The 22,523-nt window shown below is 38.8% G+C and overlaps 1 protein-coding gene across 4 annotated transcripts in view; it reads right to left on the bottom strand.

Moving 5' to 3' along the window:
* tp53i11b (tumor protein p53 inducible protein 11b) overlaps window positions 1–20,135 on the bottom strand; it is a 43,510-nt gene extending 23,375 nt beyond the window's left edge. For 3 of the 4 annotated variants that reach the window (XM_028585642.1, XM_028585640.1, XM_028585641.1), the window contains exons 1-2: window positions 19,992–20,135; window positions 14,181–14,301 (exon numbers count right to left, since the gene is read on the bottom strand). The gene's annotated coding sequence lies outside the window, so the exon portion shown is untranslated. The remainder of the gene's footprint in view (window positions 1–14,180; window positions 14,302–19,991) is intronic. The other variant, XM_028585643.1, reaches the window with a different exon arrangement.
* Window positions 20,136–22,523: the final 2,388 nt, after the last annotated feature.

Raw genomic sequence — 22,523 nt, 5'->3', positions numbered from 1 at the left:
ACTCAACAGTGACAAACTAATTCACTACCTCCAGGAAATGCTTATAAGATTGGCTTTTTGATAGATACCCAACACCATGAGCAATTATGATCAGAACTGAATGTGTCCACAGTGTTTTGATAGAAAGGGAATAGCATGAGGACATTGTTTACCTTGACGATGTCTTTGGGCATTCAAGGTTTGTCCCAAACTGTGAGCCTACACAATCTACAGCATTCTTTTGTCTGTCTGTTCTTTGGTCCGTCGAGGCCCCTGACCTTCACTGCCACCCGTGTAGCAGCGCACCCGACCCCAGCGGTTCCTCCCACAGGTGGTGGGCCCATGAGATACATAACAAAGAAACACAAATTACACAAAAACCCTCTCCCACCCCCAACCCTCTGTGGTCTCAAAGAAAACAAAACAAACAGAAATCACACCTTGCCTAATCAATCTCCTCTTTTTATTGAAATTAAAAAACAGTGAAACTGTGAAATTTCCCTAAATACTTTCCTGTTTGAAAGGTTTTTTTCAGTCAAACAAACATTAACGATTGTGAGAGTGGCTCTGGGCAGATCCAATAGTTTTAAACTTCAACAAAGTACCCGCCTTCAAGGAAGTTAACACTTGTCAATGGAGAGAGGCCAGACTCTCTGTAAAAATGAAATGTACGAGAGTCTGGTAGGACCAGGCTAGGAATGAACCTCATTATTACCTCATAAGTCATTACAGCTCCAACCAAGCACTGCTAAGAGAAGTAGATTAAAACACGGTAAGGCTTCATACAAGGAGTTGACACATGGGCTGTTATATCCTACGTGGTGTGTACTGTATAAGTAGTACATGTTCTTGTTAATTTTTCTACCCACAAGAGTGGGACATAACAGGATTTACAATACGTCTGCAAATGTAGCCCCAAATTTTACCATCAATCAACACCGATCTGACACAATCAGAACAAATGAACACATTTGTTGCAATTACAGTATACTGTGATAAATATTAGATTGTGCAGGTGTCAAAATATTGTTGCAACCTCCTGTGTCTGCTAGAGACAAAAACCCTAGCACCTCATGTTAAGCAGGGGCACCAAATTCTGCCTTTTCTCTTCATGTGGCCTATGTGATTACACATTTGACACATTCAGTTGGCCGTGACATCAGTACAGCTCGGTCGAGGGTAGGCTGGTAACAGCAATCTGCACATTGTATTGCATAAGAGGAGACACTGACCCTGTAGATGTATCCAGCCATCCAGGGGTGTTAAAACACAGATTATTTTCTTTAAAATCACCTAAAATAATGGTTTCCCTGCGTAACAGATGCTGTCTCTGATGAAGTGGAAATTACAAGTGAGGTTCAGTTGTGACAAACGGGCAGAGAACATGGATGAACATAGAAAGCAGTGTTTATGACAGCTGGTGATAAACAAAGGACAATGGTGAAGGCAGTGAATTCCTCTCTTGAGTCAGAACAGGCCACCAATGCATACCATGGAAACTGTACTCTATACAACACAGAGAAGATCTGTACACGCAGTCAGTCTGAGGAGAAAACTGCTCTCAGTTGCTCTCAATGGATTATTGTGCTGAGCTGAACAGATTAATGCTGTTAAATCATCTAGGGACAGTCCCACGGAACTAACTAGTCCTAATGATTCCTGGGATTTGGAGTTTCCCTGCCTATTATTCAGTTATTACATCACACAGCAGCAAGGGAAATTGGAAATTACCCTCTTGTTGGCTGACTTGCTGCAACGCGATTATGTACGAGTTCCTAGAGTGCTTACTGAAGATCTTTTGGGAATCACAATTACATATTACTTACAAAGCCATTGTCACTGTAATGAGATGTTACTACCACATCTGTTAGGACAAGGTTTTCAACAATGCAATCTAGTTTCAAAATTTTAGGAATGACAATTGAATGCTACATGACTGCCCTGCTTATTAAGTGAGATATCAATCAAGAAGGTGCATTTCTGAACAACAGTTTCATTGTCCTTTGAACTCAGCTGTAGGGATGGTCCAGCGGTCCAGCTGTGTCTCAGTAGAGGCAGCCCTCCTCCTCCTTGCACTACAACTACTTAGAGCTGAGCGAAATGGAGAATATCAGATATTGCAATATTATTGACCGATAGAGCACCGATTACAATTTTCTAGGCCGATTCCGATTTTTCATTGAGTTTGACCTGCCGATACCGATTTTAGCCAATCAAGATTTAATTCTTTACAGCACACACAAATAATTATTTTTTATCTTTTCTTTAATAGAACATTTTACATTGAACAATGCACAGTCTTCCCCAGTGAATGGAGATACAAGGATTAGATAACACAAGTACACATAGTCATCAGAAGAATTTTTCAGTTACTTTTCCCACCAACTAACAAATCAGCTCAAGTGCAGCTAACTTTTAGTTGCCACATAGAAATGATGCAGCGGTAATGTGAAGATTGACAGACATCTTAACCACGTGGCTGTTGATTCGATATAATGGCGATTGTTGAACGCCCTTGCTCACGTTTGTATTTTATGTGCATTATTTACATGCTACAGTACACTGCATTAAAGATAATAAGGTAATTAATAGTGGGTTTATTGCTATTATTTGCTAGCCTATATCTAATTTCTATGCATTGTGTATGGTAGCCTTTACAATGTTATTTATTTACAGCATTTGACCGGCATAAAATCGGCATATGTCAGACTGACTGGCCGGTCATGCCCGATCACGTGAAAATTAGCCGATTCCCGTCAGGTCAATCGGTGCATCTCTACCAAATACCTCTAGGTCGACATTGCGATGATATTGTAGGGCAGACAATTGGTGCTTTAACAAAGTATTTTCACAATTAGATTTTACATAAATAATCATCAACAATGTGGATATAATGATTAAGTGGTTAAAGGAAAATAATAGAACGGCTAGACCAGTCTGGTAAGTTCAGAAAATTACATCACTTTACTGTAATGCAACCTTTAAAACTAGGAAAAGACAGCACTTACCATATTACAATATTACGATATCCAAAATCTAAGACGAAATCTAGTCTCATATCACAATTTCGATAAAATATTGATATATTGCCCAGCCCTACAACTACTCCATCAATTAAAAAAAGATCCTTAACCCAAACACTGTACATGTAATTAAAGAAACTTGCCAGCCTAGTAACATTAAGGCTACCAACAACCCATGATGCAACAGTCTCTAGTAACAGCTTCTCTGTAGGAAGTAGGTGGTGGGGGGAGGCTCTAGTCGTATGAAATCACTGAGGCCTGCCAGTGATTGTTTGGTGTTTCTATCTATGGAACCTTTTTGACACGGCAGGCTCACTGTGCAGCCAACACAGCAGCAGCAGAGACGTGGTGAGGTAAAGCAGAGATGACACTTAGTGCACATGCGCAGCTGGGAGCTGAATGATCACCTCCAAGGAGCAAAACCATCAGGGCTCAACAGGGATCCATCACACGAGGAAAAGGAGACGAGAATGAGGTCCCGCCTTCAAAACCTACACACCAACAAAAGCTGACACAAAGCTTTAAAGCTCTGCTGCACTGAGAAACAGCCAACCAGTAATTATTACTACTTATATGTAATTATTATTATTGCTGGTGGGCAGTAACTAACAGTTAGGGTTATTTCCTCACCTCTGCAGCTGTATATTATTGTCTGTCACTATGATTTTAAGATATGTGGTAATTACAATTGCACAGGTTAGAACGCAGAAGCAGACGTTTGTTATATTATTGTAAAGTAAAGCTGCAAAACTTTCACAGAGGATTTAAAATTGTGCCAAAGCTGAAGAAAGCTATGAAATTTTATGATCATAAAAATTGTATAAAAGCTGTATGATCATTTTAGAGGCTGTAGTTTGTGGTGCTTGAACTATATTGCATTATACAGAGGGATTATATATAATTGATATAAATAGAGTAGACAATTCAAAGGCACCACAAACTGCAACCGTCAAAATTATCATACAGTTGAATCGACACCTCTCTAAAAAAGTTGAAACAAAAAAATGAACATTATAGCATTATATATGAACGGTAGGATTTATTGCAGGACTTTTGTATTAGACTGCATTGGTTTTAGCTACTTGTACCTAATGAACTCATAACTAAGTATGCAGTCTGTACAGAGTTAAGTCAGAAGAAATGAAGTTGAGTGGAGTCACAGGTAGCTGGAAATACCAGATGTCAAACACTTGTTGTCCAGGGTAACTGTTAGCCGAGACTAATTAAATGATCAGATGAGACAGGTTTTAGTGACGCACAACAAATGGTTTTAATGAATAAAACTCTGTGTGCACCCAAGAATGCTGTACTACAACCAGAATTATTACTTGCTTAAAATGCACACAGGAAAAGATACAGTGGAGCCTTTTAAAGTGCTGTGAAATTAATTGTGCTTGGAAGAATAACAGAATTATTGTGGCTGGCTGGCTTTACATAGCAAATATTTGTTCGCTTACACAAATATATTAGTGCTCTATATATTTTGTACAGCCCCTTTAAAAGTTGTTAAAATTATTACTTAATAACAAAACTTCTTTGAACTTGTGTCTTAGTGTGAAAAGAGGATTATTGCTGACCGAATTATAATTCACACGCTGTTGGATGCTGTCCTCTCCTACTTCAATGCCTAACAAATCTATCTCTTTCTCTCCCTGACCCAGTCTTTCACTGGTTGAAGCCTGAAAATATTGTAAACAAATTAATAACATAACTAATTACACTGGTCGGACTGTTCAGCTCTGTTTCAGACTGATACCTCCGGTTCAGGCTGGTCCTCATCCTCAACACGTGTCTTTTTAAGTCGCAGAAAATACTTTTCAATACTCATCTGGATTGAAGCAGCAAACATTCAGTGTAAGAGTAAAAAAATGACATAATATTATTTATAATAAGTTTATTTGATTCACAGCTGCTACATATAGTGTTTTGACCTCGACAACCCAACTGCATTTTACCGCAAACTTGCGACTAGTTCACTTTCTAAAGCAGGCGCAATTGTTTGTTTGCTAAGGGTTGGGTCGGGACTCCAACATTAACACACATTAACATTGTACATTTTTTTATGGGACTTTTTAATGTGCGATCGTGTAAAGGTGTTCACGAGATAGATACCAACCTTTCGTGAACTTGTGAATTTCGCCAGCCGTCTTCTCTCCTTTATGGAGACAGACGCTGTGTGCACGGTGGGAGGAGGTGTGTGTGTTTGTGTGTGTGTGTGTGTGTGAGACCCAAGTGACAGAGAGACGGAGGAGAGCAGGGAAAGGAAATGCAGCTGAATGTATTTTAAATAGCATTTTTTTTTTTTTTAAAGAATAACGAAACGCAATGTGCGGTGGCCGATAGTGGTTGATAGTGCGGCGCACCGCCACACGTTAGTCTATTGTGTGGGAAACACTGCAGATTCTATTCTGGTCCAAACACTGAAATAGAACTCTTTCTGTGAGAAAAAGTGCACAATATCCTGCAATGTAATTGTAAGACATATGATGCTTTGGAGTAAAAAAAAAAAAAAAAGAAATCCTAGAGGAAACACTGTGTATGCCATATTTCTAACTTTCCTGTTTGTATTCTTCTGCTTATCGGATCTCGTTGACCATTGTGCTGAATAACTAGAAAGGTAATGTGATAATCTGCAATTTGTAAAAGTGGAGCAGACATGTTTCTGTGTTATTAAAAAAACCCACAGGGCAGGGGACAATTACTTTCCCCGTCAATGAGTGAGTGTTAAAGCAAATAAAACAGCTTTCTGGTTGCCCACCTCCTGGAGCCCCCCGACTGAACAGCAACAGGATGGAAATACCTTCTCTTAATGAATTCTGAAGTAATGCAATACTTAATATGTGAAATACTTCACTATGTGCTACCAAGGACAACTGCTTTTTTGTGTTAGTCCAAATAAATAAGTGTCTCTTTCACAATAAACAAAACAATGTTAATTGCACAGATGATTCATTCCTGAGGTGTCACACAATATGACTATTTCAAGCCTTCCACTTGTTCCCTCCTTGCACAGCTTGTCTTGCTTGTTGAAGCGCTACCTGGTTGCTAGGCAGCCCTGCTGGATGATGAAGAGGGCTCAACCTGCGTCACTAAAGGCTCTCTTCACGACGTGGAAGTAATTGCTAGGTAAAGGTCAAAAAGAGATCCTTAAAATATCAAACATGTTGTCATTTATATTGCCATCTAGTAACATGTAGTTCATTTCATTAGATTTTTGCATTTTTATCATCTATCATCTAACTTCTTCTCCCTAACATGTTTAAGAAAGCTCGTCATCTACTGGTAATCATATGCTCATCATTCCACACACACAAGCGGTAACTGATACGTCCTCCGGTTTACACAGCAATAAGCACCCTTATATTGCCTATAAAGTTCAAATGAGCCGACGAGAGGGTTCCACGGTTACAGCCAACAACATCAACATTAGTGTGTGTCTGTGCTGGTCAGCATTTCCAGTATTATAATGGCCAGAAGCACACTAGACCAAGACCAAGATTTGGCACCAATGTGTTCTCGCTCTCTACATGATAAGTCTGTTTAAACATAACAAACAAAGTGATCTGCATTTACAAAAAAAAAAAAAAAAAAAAAAAACGTAGGTTACATTCTAATGTTGTAGCGACGACACACATTTAAACACAGTTTGCAATTTCTAACGCTGATTGTTACTTACCGACTTACTTTTTACTGACTGAATTTAAAGACGTGTGTTCCAAGAGCAACCAGGATTGATGATGTTGCCATTTCATTTGCCGGTTGGCCAGTGTAACAAATCACCTTGTTCTACAGCTCACACTACAGGAGCAATGAAGAAAAGATCAAAAACAAATGGGACAGCAATTATTATGAATGCGTTACCTCCCTCAGACTTCACAAGCAAGAAAGCCAGTAACGACTTTGGCTGGGTCAACTATATCGTCTGTGATGTCAATTTTAATGGCTTCAGAGATAGAAGGGTATCAGCTGCTGCAGCAGGTGTGTTGTGCTGCTAATTGTGATTGTCTACTTTGCTCAATGTTTGAAATCGGCTCAACTGAACCACTTCTATATCACTGATCTACTGACTCAGAACTGGCAGACTCCACAGACCTAATCATGACCAAACCAGTAGCTAGTCATCAGTTGTTGTTAGTGGGGTTTGTTAAGGGTTTGTTAATTTTGGTGCTGATACTGAACCAAAACATTTACATGCCTTAGTTAGGGGGATATTTAAACATGTTTTAATCCTTTTTTCTGTGTTTATTAAATTACACCAAACTACTCTGTGCATCATTGTTGTATGTGGAACCTAAACAAAATATAGTCTTTAGTTAGCAACATAAATCAGGAAATATTTGGAAAGTAAACAAGCCTTAAACCATGTTAACAGACCGCACACTCTCAAACAGACGTAATATTACATTTGGTCTGTATCAAGTTTGATACCCAGCCCTCATTATGACTCAAGATAGCTTAATAGGTATCTTATTGATTGATTACTTACACATTTTACAAATACATATATTTAAATGAATATATTGCCGTATGTCAGGGTTAGAATGTCTTTTCTTATGAGTCCCAACTCTATCAGAGAAAAACCCTCATCTTCCAGCTAATAGCTATGCCTCTGTCTAAAACAAAGAATCTAATTTCAGCAAACTGTCAATTTTTCTGTTACTCAGCTCTGACGCAATGACAGAATCCATTCCTCCCATCAGTAAGCAGAGCACCTTCCACAAACAGTGCATTACACACAGCTGCATCCATACCAACGCAGGCACATTCCATTCTTGTTACTATTCAGATTGGTTTGTCCATCATTCTCCCACACTGCAGACAGAGTGCAAATAATAAAGGTTCTTTGTGACAGAAAATCAATACATACTTGGAACATTGCATATTAGCTTCTCACCAAAACTTCAACCTTCTCTTGTCTGCAGAAAATACAAGGCATTGTTCAAAATAGCAAGCCATTCAACACATGCTTTCGCAGGTAACAGGAGTAGTAGTCTTTGTTGGTGGACAGCAATGTATTCTACTCATTTCCTCTCAGAAGCCATTACATCTCTTCTTGGAAATGTTATGTCCTCGTTCAGGAGGTGGCATGCAGCCCACTTTACACGCAAAGTCTTTGTCAGTGGGTACTAGTTTCAACTGGACCAAAGCTTGCACCAGAATATTTTTCCCCAAACAGCTCTTCACAACAACTGTGTGTGTGTGTGTGTGTGTGTGTGTGTGTGTGTGCGTAAGGCAAGTGTTATGTAGGTAAATCAGACCAAACGCATTCAAGCCATATTAGACTACTAGAAAAAGGTCAGACAACGTGTCACTTAAATCGTGGCCAGAATGTGCTCATTGGCCCACAGCAGCAATCTGTGACGCCTTGAAGCTAATTGGATAATTTTTCACTTTCAAAAAGGGAAAACTGAAGGCCATGGACAGTGAATAAAACTGCTGCTGAATAATGTGTTTGGGTTCATGTACTTGATGATTGCTCTGAATATTACCATAGGTAGTCTAAAACGTTTTCTACCACAGGGCCATTACTGCCAATTTTTGTCACACTCGATATTGTTAACTCTTCCTCACTTATGCCAAACCTGCCTCTTGGTGTGATTACACTGACACATCTTGCTAATCTGGTTTTTACAGAGCACCACAAATGCCATGAGGGCTCTGCTGAGTTTACACAGAAACAAATGAGGGAATCAACCTTAGCCAGAACGGCTGATGATCAAGCATGAGGGTTTATATCTAATCGGGGAAAAGGTTGCATACGTCTCCTGGCCCTATTAGCTTCAGTTTATTCCCTCTCTGTTTGTGATTGCATGATTTTAATCTATTTAGAAGAAAATTAAACTTTTCAATAGTAAGAAGTTGCTCATTTCTCTGCCTCATTAAAGTCAGAAATCCTGTCGGAACCAGCAATCATCTACCAGCAAACACTATTGAGGCTGGGCAATATAGCTGTAAAAACAATTGTATTAATAAAAATATGTTTTAAATATTAATTTAAATATGGCAAATGTTAGCAAAATGACAATTGCATGTTCAATGCAAAAAGTCTCACTAATTTAATTGAACAAATTTCAATTATTTAATAATTCTTTTAAATTGTAATTGTAATTTAAAGCTTACGCACTTTAATAAATCAGTTTGTGAGCTTTTAATTACAAATTAAGAAGAATTGTAAATACAATTTTGTAAAACAACAACACAATATGATCATATCAAGATATACTACAATATTGACTTATTGCCCTGGCCTAAAGATGTAACATGTTAACATGTAACAGACCTGCCATAAAATTACCAAAAAGTAAGCTTGCAGAATAACATACTAAACATTTATTCAGAACAGGAAGCGCATTCTTTATGTAAGAATAACTAATATTGTTTAAACACAAAAATAGTGATGACCATGCAATCCCTATATGAAACAAATACATCACCTCGCCGTAGTGTCATCTGCCGTGCCATGTTGGAAAGGAAGTTGTGCGTCAAAGGTGTCACATTAGGGCAGCAAGAAGATTTTTTTCTAGCAGTGCCAAGCAAAAGGAATTGTGAATCTGACACATCAACAGACATAACATAATAAGTGTGTATGTGTGGGTAAGTGTGAGTGTTATGCAGGGCTTGGTTGGCCTCATGGGAGGCAACATTATATTTTACCTTGGGCGTAAACCATTTTGCACAACAGGGTGCTCGGTTTTCTGTCCTTCAGGAGGTGTGATGTATTACTACTTCAATCACTACTTCATGTGTACAATAATAGAGTATGTTTGGAAGAGTATAAACTTTAAAAACGAAAAAGAAATAAAGAAAAGTGCATGCAGCAGAGTGCAGATCTCCGCCAGGTGTGTCCCCCTCCCCTCTTTCTCACTCAATTGTCCCTCCCTGCTCCTTTAAGGCCAAAACACACCGCTGCCGAACCACATGCGTCAAAACAGCCGCCCCCCATTTTCCAAGACAAAGGTGAAAACGTGGCGTGCAACAGACCTTTTATTACGGAAGAAGTTGTTGATCACTAGCCAGTTAAGAGGAGTAAGGCGTCAGCAGTCAATAGCGGTATAAAATAGAGCAATCAAAAATAGGTTTTTCAATAATTGTGAATCACCACACTACGAGAGGTCCTTAAGCATACACGCATATTTACGCAGAAGCCATATTAGGCTGATGGGTCCAGTAGTATGCAGGTTTATTATACACAGGGGAACCCGCTAAAAATTGGCGACAGACTCCTTTTCCCATTGGTGTCTTTTTTATATCAGTTACTTATTAATTCTTTCAAACTCTGTGCGGACTAATGTGGAATGACTTTAGAGCGCTGAGATGGACGGAATTTGTGGCAGAGGTGCCAAAGAGTCAAAGCATTGCAACGGAAAAGGGAGAAAAATTAGTGTGTCCACCCGGGTGTCATGTTTACATCACTGCGGATCGGAGCTGGAGCCAATAAATACCTGCAACTACTATAGTCATCTGTCCTGGGAATAAATGCTGATAACCTTTCCTACTAAAGACAAAAGCCAGATATTAGGGATTTTTTGTCCAGTGATAAAGGGACTTTAATCTTTTCCAGTATGCTCATGTTTTCTTAAGCTACAGAATTTGGAAAATGTATAATACAGCACAAAAGTGTATCCAGGCTGGTTGTCATTCATGAAAATGATAAACTTTTCAAAATGAGAGGAAGAACAATCAATTTATTAGTGAAGTCCACTGATATGGTTTCTTGGAAGGAAACCTGCATACTCTGCGATGGGCACCGTTTGGATCGGCACAAGGTAGAGTACTTGCTCTGGCCCTTGCTCTAGATGAAGGGAAGGCTGACAAGTGATGCATTTTCTTTTTAAATAAGTGCTGTGCTGTGGATCTAATTCATGCCGATGGAAGCATGGTTCCTGTGGATTTCAAAAAATAACTGATAAATATTTAAAGAAACTTTAAAGTTTTAAATTGAGAACGGAATTTGGTCCCATCCGCCAGTCAACCTATAGGGAAAACACTGGTATTTGTCCCTCCCCTCCTCCACTGCGAATGGATAGCTGAATGGCTTTGAGTTGTAAATGCTTTGGAATTAGAGCGCCGCATATTAACACAATGCTACAAACACCAGCAAACAAGGCGTCTGTGCTGAGCACTGCAGGTTTGGAGTTTGTTTCTGGTCACAGAGAGTGGAAGAATGTTCAACTTTGGGTAAAAAGCTGCGCTCGTCACTGTCACTGCGCTCCCTGCACTCACTTTTGCCAAAGTTGAACATTTGAATATGCAGTGCTCTCATTACAAAGCATTAAAAACATATAGTGGACTACTGGAAAAATACTTTGATGGACACACAATGCTACCAGGTAGAGTGCACTCAGTGCACCGTGGATGATCCAGAGATAATGTGCAGATGTTTTTTCTCCATCGACCAATCATTTGGTTGAAGAGAAGGTAGAATATGAGTTGACCAAGACTTTTGTTGAATACAGCCCTTTTTTTAATTTATTTTTTTAACCTTTATTTATCCAAGTAAGTCAATTGAGAACAATTTCTCATTTGCAACAACGACCTCTCACATTCACACAGTTACACATTCATACCTGGAAGCTGCCCAGTACAACCACAGTCTGATCTGCTGGCCACTGAGCCCTAATGATACACGACTAGGCACCACTGGCTGAAAGAGCACTGGTAACCAGTCCAGCCAGTTACATGTATATTGGTGCTGTTCCATTTTGAGTGCATGAAGGTACCAGACATATAATAAAATACTTGGATGAAAACTATTTGTGAAACTGCGTCATAGGATTGAGATTCCAACCCTTATCTACACCATCACAACAGGAAAAGTCACTTAGAAGACACATTGTTGAACGAAGATCGGACCAAGTTGGACCAGGGACATCTATTCTGCTGACAAACACAGCTGCTACTGAATGTATCTTTCAACCATATTTGATAGTTTACACAAACTTCTGGTTCTCTTTTTGTCTTCTTTGCATGCTTCTTGTCTTAGAAAAAGCTATAAATGGCAATCCAGTTATTTGATTGACTTGGAAACCATTTCGATAATAGGTTAATGGTTGTGACATGTTTTCAGGCTATAATGCCAAAGATCCTCCTGATTTATAGCTTGTCATTTTTTAATATAAGCCCTATTTGCACAGGACTAGTATTACCAGGGGACCTCTTGTGGTTTAGAAATTACCCCCACGCATCTGTGTTTCGTGTGGCGCATTCACAGGGGATAACTGAAGTCTGTATTTGACTCAAATTTACAGACATTATCCCCCGGATATGATGTCAAAACTTTTTGTTTATAATTGACAACGCAGCCAATTAGACCCCAAATCACAGAGATGCCAATTCGCACAGGACTAATATTATCACACAAACTCTGTGTTTGAAGAAATATGGTAGTTAACGTTTCGGTGGAATTTCTACTAGACAAATTACAGACATGGCAGATTCGCACGGGATTAAAATCACAGACAAGCTCTGTTATTATTACAAATTACTAGAGGTCTCCAGGTAATACTAGTCCCGTGCAAATAGGGTTTAGAATGGCAAATTGATTATATTTGGGTTTTGGACTGTTGGACAGCCAAAATGTGGATATGTCAACCTCGGCTCTGGAAAAATGGCGTAAGACATTTTTCACTATTTTCTAACTTTAACTAGACCAAACGATTATTCAAAAAAAAAAAAAATCAACATATTCATTGAAAATAATTAGTTGCAGCTCTATATTACTTAAAGGAGAATTCTGGTCAATTGCAACACGTAGCTCTATTGTTTGTAAATTTGAAGTGCTGTCAGTAGCAAGAAAAAACAAAAACAATCAGTGTTGCCTACACCATGTTAACTTTTATGCATTTCTTTCACATCTACTGCAGTCAGATTCACCGTGTTCACTCGGAAGGAATCACTTCACAAGGGTAGGCCCTTTTTAATGACATTTCGAACATGTTAAGAGGCTGAAAGCACGTTTAAAATTTGCCCTGTTTCAGTCTCCTGGGTGCTAACGCTAGCAGGAGTGTATACAGTACACAGTGTATGCAGCACCAATTGTTTTCGTTTTTCTCACTACTGACAGCACTCCAAATTTACAGAGCTACGTGTTGAAATCAAGCAGAATTCTCCTTTAAATAATCAAAGTTTTCAAAATATAAGGCCCAATATAATTACCCAAATCCGTAGTTTTCTATTACAATTACAGCAAAAATACTTAAAGCTATAGTGCGTAGTTTCTGTCTTCCCCATGAGGAATTCTAAGTAATGACAACAACACTGTCAGCGATTCCACATGACACAAGCCTTCCATGATCGCGCACCACCCCCACACCTGCTCCACGCAGTTGCTTGTAGACAAGGAGGTCACGGAGGATTAAAAAAAACATGATGGAGTTTCTAAACATAGCCACACTGAGAAATACAGAGAGAGTTTTGTGAAGCCGATAGTCTTAATTAGCTTTGTATCAACTCATTTGGCAATGGCTTAAATGTAAGGGATGTTCATTAATATAAAAAAGTTACACACTAAAGCTTCAAGTGATGCAACCTCTAGATGAACCTGCCACATTAAGTGATCAATAATGCATACAGTACACTAGCAACAGTGGTCAGTTAAGTGATGAACTGCTGCTGGAATCAGTGAGTGAATGAAAAGACGTCTGTAGGATAAGGATTAAGCAACCTGCATAGGGATGGCTCTGAGGAGATAAGTTGAACCTATGGATAGATAAAGCTGCCGCCTCAACTCTTGACATTTAGCAGCTGAAATATTTCCATTTCTTTTATCATACTGTAACAGCGAAGTCCTTCCAATAAAAGGTTGCCAGGAGGTCAGCCAACCAGACATACTATGCAAGTGTTGAACAATTTTAGACGTGATGTACGAGTGCTGCTGAGGAGAACTGAGAGGTGACTTTGTCCAAATGCCAAGGGGGAAATGTAAAAACCATATTAAAAAAAATCTAAGCGCATGCGCACACAAGCAGCAAAAACAATCACAATGCTCCACTGTGAGCATGAATACATAGATACAGACTCCAAACAACCAGTCTCAATAGCATAGCTATCTGGACAGCTGACCAGCACAGCCTGGTATAGTCCTCATGTTGGGTGACTGCAGGCCATTTGCCACAGACATACCAATTACTAAACAATTATAAATCAGTGAATTGAACCAAAAACAAAACTTTTACTTACTGAATACAGATACTATTAGATGTGGAGTTCGTCCTTTGCCACTAACCCAGTTGAATAAGATGATGCTGTTGCTGCTGCCACTGCTCCGCTCTTCCAAATGTCCTCTAAAAAGGTCCTATACCTGTCAATTGTAAATTATAGCATGTTTTAACATAAAAAGGTATCTTCTCTTTTATTTAAAATGTCTTTAGCAAGTTACAAAGACCAATGTATTCCCATAAATGCCACATAATTATTTTTTAGCAAACAAAAGAAGATGCAAGCAAGTCAAACAGAATATAGCACCATGTTGTACCACTTACAATATAAAGTAAAGAGATTATCAAAGATAATAAATCCAAAATAAGATTTGTATTTTATGCAGACAGCTGGAAACATCTGAGGTATATGGCTTGCCAAATACGTAAAATTGTCCACAATGTTTTGACACCACTCAACAACAGAATTGCTTTTGTGTTTTCCCTGGATGAAATCAATGAGTTGGGTAGCCCATCACCGCCATAAAATGACAAAGTTTGAAAAGCAACATAAGGTCTTAGCTTCTCTAATCATGTCCACTAGAAATAAACAGAGGCACATCTGCTGTAGTCTCATTATTAAAGCCTGTGGCAAACCCACTGTCACACCAGGCAGTAGGAAATTAAAAGCAAAGATGCCAGGGAGAAAGCCATGCATGTTGGCAGAAATATATTGCTGGTGCACATTAGTCCCTAGAGACAGACCAGAAGTCAGTGCAGGAAGATGAAACTAAATATAGCTACCATTTTGCTGAAGTAAATCATGTTTGTTGCTTTTTTAAGAATACATCTAAAAAAAAAAAAAAAAAAAAAAGCACAACCTTCCAGTTTTCTCTGAGTATCATAAATATGGTAATAAAAAACAAAGTCTTGAGGCAAATATCCTTTACAGCCAATGTTTAGAGAGAAATCACATTGTGCTACTGTATGTGATCTGTCTGCCTAAGTCAGTATAAATACTACCCTCACACACTTAATGGCCTACAGATGTACATCTACATTTATAAACTAAAAATGACTATTTGAATTATAATACTTACAGTTTGTTGTGTAATTAGTGGACTGTTTTGTGAACAGAAGCATTAATTAATCACTGAGGGGTTAAAACAAGAAAGGGGTCACCATCTGCTTTGGCTACCCAGCATGCAGCATGCCAAGAGTGTGTGAAGGACCTGTGGGACTGCCCAGGGCTGTATTCGGTGATGCTGCCTCCCTCAGTGCTTCTACACAAAAAATACACAGAGACACAAAACAATCTCCAAGGATAGTTTTACAGCCCAGCTCCATTGAGACCAGGTTAACTCTTTGGTCTGGTCACGACACGCGTTTCATTTTAATGCTTATAAGTTTGTTTCTAAAGCTTAAAAAAAAAAAAAAAAAAAAAAGACATAAGGATGTTTTATTTGCAATTTATATTGCTACTCTGGTTTCTGGTCTCTTTCTTTTTCTTTGTAAATAATGTTTCTTGTCATCACATCATTTTTTTTGTTTTAAATCATTCAAAACTTGCATAAGAAATTATTCGGTTTTGTGGTAAATAGTTATATTTCCACCAACGGTAACTCTGCAGTGAAAATTAGGGATGCACTGAAATGGAAATTGTTGGCCAAAGCAAAATCAAATGAAAAACTGGTCTGAATGCGGTTTTTCAAATTTCTTTCCATTTATTTTGCCAATTTTTCACCATTGATGAAATAGTCAAAATCTGCTTTTTACTATTTTCCCTTGATTGAAAATCAATTACAAAACTACAATTTAAAAATATTTAATGCTGAACATTTTTTTAAAACATTCCAGAACATATTATTCAAACAAAGCACATTATGACTTAAAATAAATAAATTAGTAAAGTAAAAGTATTTTTTTTTGGCCATCTTTGAGCCCCTCTTCTTGAATAGCCTATAGTAGGCCTTTAACTGAAAGAATGTAACTGAAAGAATGTTAACGTACACTGTACGCCTACAACAAAAAGTGCATTGAAAAGAGTGCAAAAAAGTGGATGGACCCAAAACAAATGAATAATCATCCTAGACAAAAGCCTACTTAGCCTACTTCTTCAGGAAAAGTGGCAGGTTCTTCTTTATGAAAAGTAGCTTCTCTGCTTTCTCACATGAAAGTCGGTTCCTACTTACGAGAGTAGGGTAGTGAGAGCAAGAATGGCAGGTGCGTTGACTGAGACTGATGACGTCAGTGTCATGTAAGCAGAGTGAGTGGTAACGCTGTTGGAGTGAGAGTAACTTAAACGCTTATACTCGCCGCAGCCGACCTGTCTCGCGCCAGTGCGACTTCATGGGAGCGCCGTAACTATTTCTACTCGCGCGCGGTGCTCGCAACACTAGTTGCAGTCTTCTCCTGAACAGAGGGGTCGCAACTGAGGAAAGGCTACCGACTTTGCTATTTCTACGGACTAGAAGAAGAAGAAAGTGGTCGCGCACTTTAAATCCTGGCGCGCCAGCGAGATCTTAGTCATTATGATGTCACATTGGCGCGCGGCAGGTGGGCTGCGGCGACTGTAAAAAGGCCCTTAGCATGCCAGTGCTGCTGTGTGAGGGGAAAAGCGAGAGGAAAAAGACATAGCTAAGGAAGTGTAAAGTGAGTTAAAGGTGAACAATAAAACAATGAGATTCTCAAGACACGGTGGCTTCATCTGTTGTCGATACTACTGCTTCCCGACTACAGTCTGGGAACCGGAACCAGGAAAGATGTATCACTCTTCTCATCGATGACATGAGAGGCAGCGCTAAACGGTCTCGCTGCCAGTGCTTGAGCATGGAGCACACAAGTACCTAGGATCGGAATCGTTAAATATTGCTGTTTTTTGACAGTGCTTCCACACTGCCTACATGTTTGCTGCATTTATAAAGCGTGCGTGCCTCTAAGTTGGTTGCTATTTGATCGTGTCTTCACTCACTCACTATTCCCTACAGTGTTTATTAAAAAAAAATTTAAAATAGTGAACTATATGGGGAATGACCAAACAAGTTCTTCTGCTTCTTCCTCTCCTCCAGGAAAACATGATAGGTATTTCATAGTGGACTATATAGTGAATGAAATTAACTGCTGAGAATTCTAACACCACTACAAAAAGGTAAACGCACTATATAGTGCAATATTTCCGTGACGGGGAACGGTTTCGAACACACCTAATTTGTACCACCTCTAGGTGACACAGAGAGCCGGGCTGAGAGCCATTAGTGAGAAAAACTTGCAACAAAAGAAAAGCTTTTAAAAGGTTGGCTGAGGGGACAATGTTGTGCAGTCACAACAATCGCTCATGGAAAAAGAAAACTAAAAGGTCATCATCAGGCCAGATCTGACCCATTTACCAGAGCCACTACTGCATTCAGTAAGTAGAGTGTCACAATGTTGACAGTGAGTATTTAATTGGTTTTGTTAAAAAGATAAACTTAACAGAATATTTCTTTCTGTCTCTGCTACCTCGGTCATATTTTCTGGTTTTGCCCCATGCTCAGGAGTTTAACATATATAGCAGGCAGCTAATCCCTAACAGTCTCTTTGTCATATCGGGTTGCTCCCTCTATTCTTTGACACCCCCCCCACATTTCAACAAGCCCTCATGTTTGGTATGGTCATAGCAAAGAGTCATGCTGAGAGAGTGGAAATCGGTTTATCCTGCTTGCTTAAAAGAAATGCCTAAATGACATGGTTTCTTGCCTATACCTTAAAGAAATTTAACAGCTCTTAGAGGGCTACGCCTATACTCATAGAATCTGGAGTTACAATACGTAACTATCGGTATTTTCTCCAATGCCAAACCTAAGTTTCTTAAGATCTGGGGGGCCTTTATTGAACATATTAGGAGAGAGAGTTATCAACCTGGGAACTAAGTGTATTAGACTGTATTGTACTGTATATTTAATTTTTACTGCATTATGTTTTAATCTGCCAGGATTTTTAGTTTTCCAGCCTTCGTCTTGGGCTGCCCTCGACCTCACTTGGTCTTGGCTCTATGGACTACATTTCTGACTCTCAATCCACTTGTGGACATTTCAGTAATTTTACAGATATGTGCATACGTGCATTTCGTCTGTGAACTGGTTTTTGTTTTATTCCGTCATGTCTGATTGTTTTGTGTTGTAAAAAGGAAAAATGTCATAAATAAAATCTAAAAAAAGAAATAAAGAACAGAGATGCTGTTGAACGGTTACCTCAGGCAGACACATTGCTGATGGCTACATCAGCACAGACACAGTAAGTAACATTCAACAGACTTCCACTGCTGCCCACTCCACATTGATTTTATTCATTTTCCACAAAGCTGAACTTTGGGCAATGGGCACAAAGAACAGAGAAGGAAGCCCTGTTTCATCTTTCCTATTTCCTCAGCCAATTAGAATCCTCTGCCCGCCCACAGAGCCAGGATAACATGTTGATTCTTGATCACAAGGCAATTAGAGAAAAACAGTGCAACTGCTGATGGGAATAAGACTTTTGGCTTGATTCACGAAAAAGACAAACCAAATAAGCAAGTTAAAAGATCATCTGTCAAACATCACGTTTTTTTTGTTTTTTGTTTTTAGATAAAAGGAATATAATAGCCACCATGTCACATCCCGCATGTTATGGGCTTCTGTTTGCTCCAAGCCAGTATCTTGGATTAGCTTTTGTTGTGTGTTTAAATGCCTGACGCATTACAAAGGTAGACATTAAGCAGCTGTTTCATTTTTAAGGAAAAATACAACTGTTCATTATGTGTCCTTCCTTCTAAAACACTTAAATTCAGTAGTTGGAGGTTTGAAAATAAATTAAGCTTATATTTCAGTCATCCAATGAAGAATCATAATAGGGAATAGGATTGAGACTTTCCCTGCAGACTGTTCAACAGAAAGATATAGCTCCATTCACAACACTGACGACATGACAGTGCTGCAGCATTGCTGAACTGCACTGGACATGTATTGACACACCAAACACAAACCTGAACAGTTAGGTGTTAAGCAAACTTTTACACTGAATGATCTATGTCTCCCAAGAAAGAAGAGCAGTTCATTGCCTTTGCAGCCAGTCTCATTTGAACATGCACTTAATCTCAATTACAATTTCAGGAGGAAAGTATATGAACTGCAGACGCAAACTCTTTTCATTTGTATAAACATTACAGCACACTACTGTGTATGTCTCCCCCTTCTTTGTAATAGACACAGCTGTATATTGGCTTTTTTTCATGAAATAATTTAAGTGCTGTTCCAATTGGGTAATTTATATCACTGAAATGCGCAGACATCTTGGCTCTCACTGCTCTTCTACATCGGTTAATCCACTTTCACCTTTTAAGCAGTCTGCCACCTCCTTTTGAAAACCTATTCAACGTGTTAACCTATTTTCTATTAAACATAGAAACTAGAATATATTAATGAAATAATAAAAAATGACAAAGCTCAGCTCAGTCATTTTGAACAATCAGGGTAACGTTAGTTAGTTAACGTTATTTATATAACGTTATTTGGCTGCTAATAACTAACTAACAGAATTGATGGGGTGTAGCAGCTCAGCTGTTAATACATGAAGCTAAACGATATAAAAAAAAAAACAGTAGATAAGCGGTTTCCCTCACGTTACATGATGTTGATACGAAGGTAAAAAAAAAAAAAAAAAAAAAAAAAACGGTTTATTTGACACCACGCTCAACGACGCTTCCCCAGCTTTTGTAATGTTAAAGTTAAATTCACATAATTGACAGAACAAAAGATAGCTTGAAGCATGTTAAAGTAAAATTGTAGTTCGTGTGACAACAGTAAAGATATTAAAAGCACAGAATATGTGTGTAACTTACAGCGGGAAGCGGAGGGGTCTCCAGATTTTGCTTGAGAGAGTAACGTTAGCCGTTGTTACAGTGAGGAAGCAGTTTAGATAGTGTGCAGGCTCATCTCAGCGCTCCGTGCTTTCACAAACCCCGGAGCAGCAAACAATCCACAGGAGCTGGATATTACCGTAATAACCTGCGCTCACATCAAAGCGCACATTTGGATTCTCTCTACCGTAATACATGAACTAGCAGTATACCGGAAATGTGGTCTACAGTGAAATACTAGTTTCAAAACAAAAATGCCTAGATTCACAGGTAGTTATGGAAGAACTCAACTATTTTAATTAAGTAAAAGTAGCAATACCACAGGGAAAGTAGGCTACAGCATCAAAATATACTTAAAGTACCAAAAGTACTCATGCAGAATGGCCCATTTCAGAATAATTTAGGCTATATATCACTGGATTGTAATCATTGATGAATGAATGTGTACATCACAATTATGTTGCAGCTGGTTAAATGGGGGGCTATTTCTACTACTTTATATTCAGCCAGGTTGCTTTATCCATAATAGTAGTAGGTCTACCTCATAAAATATTTGTAAAATTTATATTTTGTATTAATAATCTGAATCTGCATCTGTGCACCTTGTACCTGGTATTCACAGTAAACACCTTGCAGAAACAGTCACCTAAAATACTAACCTGATGCTCCAGGTGGTTTGTGCTGCGTTCCAGTTGAACTGGGAACTCTGAGTTTCAGAGTTCCCAGTTGAAAATGTCAACTTGAACGCCCCCTGAAGTCGACTCGAAACGTGTTGTGGGAATCCAGCTGCCGTGCAAGGAAGTAACATACATGACTAACTAAATGCACTACAATGCAATACAATTAAGGATTATTATGGTTATGGTAAAGATAGGTTAAAGAGTTGCATGTACATCTTTAATTTATACCTGATTGAAAGAACAGCCCAGCGAGCATGCCAAGTGACCCAAATCAAACACACCCATGATACCCAGGTGAACAGCGGCATGCTGGGTCTAGCTAAACTACTTTATGTTAAAATGCACATGGTGGATTCTATAGCTGTGACTGCTACTGCTTAGGACCTTCAGTGAGGTGTGCGCAGCTTTTCAGCTGTGACAATATACCCTGTCATAGCTGTGACTGCTGGGCCTCATTCTGCTCTAAACCTTTTAAACGTGAGGAGCGCATTGTAGTACAGAAAGGCAGAGTGGACTGGTTATGAAGCACTGAGAATGAACAAGCAGCAAAGTTGAACCTGGAGTAGGACTTTACGGTGCACAAGATAAATTGACATTCACACAGGTGAGTTCAGTAACAAACTGTACCAAACCATGACATACTGTATAGTCTGTCTGTAAGTATGCTAGCTCCAAATTCAGGAACTGTGTAACTAAATCTCAGTATCACTTCTTGTGGTGTAAATGTGTTTCACTTGATGAGTTGCATCTGTAAACTAAAATTGACAACATGTTGCAGTAGAGGATTGTGTTACAAACTGAACTTAAAGGTCCATCTATATCAATATTTTTTTATGGCAATACCACATTACTGAAAACTATGAATCATTTATATAAATTAATTTTATTTTAAAAACATACAATAGCCCTAAGGTGTGAAACATCCTGTACTGTACATACCTGAGTGTATATATTACTGTGCATACCATTGTAAATTTAGATTCATTACATAGTTATCCATGATCCTAATTTTAGCCATTCCAATGAAGCACCTCAGCATGTATACAGAATATTACATGTGTGTGTGTGAGTGTGTGTGTGTGTGTATATATATATATATATATATATGTGTATATATGTGCGTGTGTGTTTGAAGTCAGAGTATGGTCTTTGCTCTTTCTTTTGTTTTCCTATCTATTGAGAAAACAAATGAACAGTCGGTGGAATAAGCTGCACCTGCTCCCGTATGTGTGTAACAAAGACCATACTCTGTATATACAGTATACTGTGTGTGTGTGTGTGTGTGTGTGTGTGTGTGTATATATATATATATATATATATGTGTGTATATATGTGCGTGTGTGTTTGAAGTCAGAGTATGGTCTTTGTTCTTTCTTTTGTTTTCCTATCTATTGAGAAAACAAATAAACAGTCGGTGGAATAAGCTGCACCTGCTCCCTTAATATCTGCCCCATATTTCAACTTAAAGTCTTTCTTAATATTGCAGAACAGTTGCAGTTTAACAGCCCTGTATTTCCACACTCTGTCTTCAGAGTGTAAAAAGGCAAGGTTATTTGTCTTTAATTGCTTTTGCAACAGCATCAAGGATACTCATGTATGTGCTAATAAAACAAGCTCCTCAGGTTTAAACAGAGGTGCCGAATTGGAGAAAGGACATCTGCGGATTTGCTGGCAGAAGCAAAATTAAAGGTGTGGGAGGGGAAAGGTGCATGGAGGTTGGCAGCATGCAGGATGGAGTTGCAACACATTGAGTAAAACAGCTTTATGGTAACTTACTGTACACACAGTTCTCTGAAGAACACCACCCAGGCTACTGTAAATCTTAAGAAACATG

Source organism: Perca flavescens, chromosome 8 (assembly GCF_004354835.1).
Source record: "Perca flavescens isolate YP-PL-M2 chromosome 8, PFLA_1.0, whole genome shotgun sequence".
NCBI lineage: Eukaryota > Metazoa > Chordata > Actinopteri > Perciformes > Percidae > Perca > Perca flavescens.
Note: the sequence above shows the minus strand (reverse complement) of the source record. Positions and strands in the feature narration are given on the sequence as shown.